Here is a 3625-nt window from a genome sequence, read left to right as displayed (position 1 = left end):
GTGGGAACCCTACACTTATTCAAAAATTTGTTCTTCAATTATGATCTTCAAAAATCGCACGACTTCTTCAAATTAAGCTCCTTCACTGCTTTAATTTCGTTCAACACTACAAAATAAGATCAAGAACTAGAGAAACAAATCAATTCATTCAGTTAAACTAAAAAAACTAAAAATTAAAAATTAAAAACTAAAACAAATCAAAAGGAAACGAAAATGCAAACTCATAAAAATCAGGTTGCCTCCCGACAAGCGCTTCTTTTTGAGAAGTCGTGAGCCGGACTCCTTCTCACTCTACGTTGCGTCGGGTGGAAGTGTAACCTCCCCGTTCTCCATCATCTTGAACCTTACTCGTTTGTAAGCAACCCTTCTATTGAATGCCTTTATTGAACTTTCTTGCATTGTTGGGTTGACATCTTCTTTACGTTTCCGCTTGGGTTCTTTCCTCATTCTCGTGTCTTTAGCTTTTGCCTTGTCTCTTTTCGGGTTTTTCTTTTCAAAATGAGACTCATCACTCTCTACTTCTTTTTCTTCAATCGCCTCTGTCACTGGATTTGGTGGTCTTGTAAAAGCAAATACCTCAAACATTATTGGCGTTGACACTGAAGGTTTTGAATAATTCACTTCTTTTTCCATTTGCTCTTTGGGTAAAGGCTCCTCCTATTCGTCCCACTCTTCTTCCTTCATGCGTTCAAATTCATCATGCTTAAGGAAATTCATGTTTTCTTGTTTCACCAAATTTGCATTGGCACGAGATGGGTAAGGAAGAGGTGGTCGATACGGCTCAACAACAAAAAAATCATAATCTTCTTTTATTGCCCACGACGTGGCACTATTGCCTCCACGTCGTGGCAACTGGGCAGCTTCACGATACTCTTCGTCTTCTTTCTTTTTTACTTTGAGTGACTGATTAGACTCCTCTTCAAGGTCCTTCATATGCATCAATTCATCTTCTTTTTTTGTATCAACGGCCATGGCTTGAGCATTTTGGATTGACTCGATTTTTTATGAAGGTGAATCTGATATCTTTTCTTGTACAAGCCTTGTTAATTGCACCACTTGTGTATAGATACTTAAAATAGATTCTTTTTGCTCTCTAAGTATTGTGTCTGTAGCATCATGTCGTTTTTCACTAGCTTCCATAAATCTAAATAACACTGACTCGAGAGCAGATATTTTCTCTGACTGAACTTGCTCAATTTGGTGGAGATCATGCTTAAGTTCTTGAATTTCTTTCACATCTCGTTCTCTCTTGTACTCCACCTCACAATCCTTAGTAGAATGGGGTCCCCAACAAGCTCCACATCTATCATGAATTGATCCTCCCATTTTTGAGATCTTTTCTTATATTACATCGAGCATTGCAATAACTACACTAATAGCATCTTGACCTCCATATTTACTTGATTTTTCTTTTGTGACATCCACCTTTGAGTTGTGATACTCTATTGAATGCTTTGCAAATTCTTCAATCAAAGCTTTATTTGTTGTCGGATCCTTCTTGGTCATGGGCCCTTACGAGTCTAGAAATTGGCGAGTACACACATTGACTCCATCATAAAATATCAAAATTTCTTGTTGCACACTAAATTCATGTTGAGGGAAATGTCGTAACAATCTCTTGTAACGCTCCCAAGCTTCATATAGTGACTCCCCTTCTAATTGTTGAAAATCCTCCCCTTCTAATTGTTGAAAATTCTGGTTATTTCTCTTAAGCTTTGCCACTTTTGAAGGAGGGGTAAATTGGTTTATGAACTCGGTCTTAAAATCAGCCCATGTCGTGATTTCTCCAAAGGGAAGTGATTTTAACCATTCCTTAGCTTCACCCTTCAACGTGACCGGTAAAAGTCGAAGCATCACCGCATCTTCACTCACATTTGGTGTATTAAAATAATGTGAAATCTCTACCACCTCTTCTATACGCCCATATGCGTCCTCGTTCTCCTTCCCATAAAAAGGTAGTTTCTTTAGCATGCCAAGAATGTGCCCCGGAAGTTCAAACTTTGTCGTGGTTGGGATTTTTGGTGGATCAAGACCCCATCTGTTTTCGTTCCTCATATGCCGCTTGTACTTTTCCATTGTCATGGTTTGCTATGTCCCCCATTTTTTCTGCTAAAACAATGCCAAAAAAACGCGTAAAACGAACAAAAAAAAATAAAAAATAACTAAACTAAAGATTGACTGTAACGTAACCACGACGTGGCCAAGATACCCACGACGTGGTTGCTGATCAGACAGAAAAATAAATGCAGAAAAAATAACTTTTTGTGGTTTTTACCACACAAACAGAATCGAATAACTTAAAGCAATTAAACTAAAAATCAAATAAGCCGTTCCCCGGCAACGGCGCCAAAAACATGATGTGCACAAAATATACCTATCAACATTTAAATTTATACTAACTCTGCACCTATAGGTAGTGTGCCTAGTCAGATTATAGTATAGCTTGGGTAAGTCGGGTGTCGATCACAGGGAACGGTATTTAATTAATAAAATAATTACTGAAAGCTAAACTAAGAAAAACAACTAAAAGTGGGGGTTTTATCTGATTTTAGAAGTTCAGAAAAACTTAAGCACTCAACTAAAAATGGTTATAATCAATATACTAAAACACTTTCGTTTAGTTTCGAATCCACCTTTTTCCTATGGTTAGTTCTTATTTATGGATTACTTAAGCTGGTTACCAATTTATATGTAATTAGTGATATTGGTCAAATCTACTAATATTTTCACCAATTCATGAACTACTTTGTATGGTCATACACAAGCAAAACACAAAATTAGTTATTCATTATAGATGGGCTATGTATGATTTATCTAAGCAAACACAATTAAGGTCACAATTATGTTCTCCAGCGCAACTAAATTTGTTACTTTTATTACTTATTTAAGATTTGGTCGATCCTAGCTCTAGCAATTTAATGGTCACTAAATCAGTAGGTAATCAAGTTCATGTAATTTAATGGTCACTAAGCTACACTACAATTGAAATTAAGCAACAAAGTTACAAACTTTAATATGCTAGATAATGATAATCAAACACATGCATAAACCAAATTCATATAATCCATAAAGTAAGAAACTAATTCATAGTTTTAGGTTTCATCTAACTAAACGAAAGCAAGGGTTTTTAGCCCATAATCACAACTGACGATCACAGAAACATAAGGTAAACTAAGCTAAACATCATTAAACTAAGCAAACTGAATGTGTAGATGCGGATCCTTGTTCCAATAGACTTCCTAGCTTCCAAAATCGGCCCCAAAGGGTTCTTAGAAGGGTTTTTGTCGCAATACTTCTCCAGAAAGTCTCCTCCAATTTCCCCAATTTGTCATAATGTTTGGATATATATACTTGCCTAAAATCTGGCCACCACGACGTGGTAACGGCACCATGTCGTGGTCCTCGTGTTTATCCCGTATTTCCCAAGCCATCGTCAAGAGTCGCGAAGATTCCATTCACCACGTCGTGGTTATCGGGAATTAACATTTTTTCAAAGCATCAAAGTTGCCCGAAATTGTGTCTAGTTTTCAGATCATTTTGAATCTAGTCAATCGGATTTACGAGTCATGAGATATGCCAAAATGCTGACGAGGGGTCAAGCTATCCAGCAACATTCTTTTTGTGT

The 3625-nt window shown here is 36.9% G+C and overlaps 1 non-coding gene across 1 annotated transcript; it reads left to right on the top strand.

The window, feature by feature from the left end:
• The first annotated feature begins 1585 nt into the window (after positions 1–1585).
• Positions 1586–1694, top strand: LOC145128075 (small nucleolar RNA R71). The gene has a single exon (XR_013716677.1). It is a non-coding gene; the product is annotated as a small nucleolar RNA R71 (small nucleolar RNA).
• Positions 1695–3625: the final 1931 nt, after the last annotated feature.

This window comes from Lactuca virosa, chromosome 7 (genome assembly GCF_052849685.1).
Source record: "Lactuca virosa cultivar CGN04683 chromosome 7, Lactuca_virosa_CGN04683_v6, whole genome shotgun sequence".
Lineage (NCBI taxonomy): Eukaryota > Viridiplantae > Streptophyta > Magnoliopsida > Asterales > Asteraceae > Lactuca > Lactuca virosa.
The sequence above is the reverse complement of the archived record's forward strand: the minus strand, read 5'-3'. Positions and strand labels throughout refer to the sequence as shown.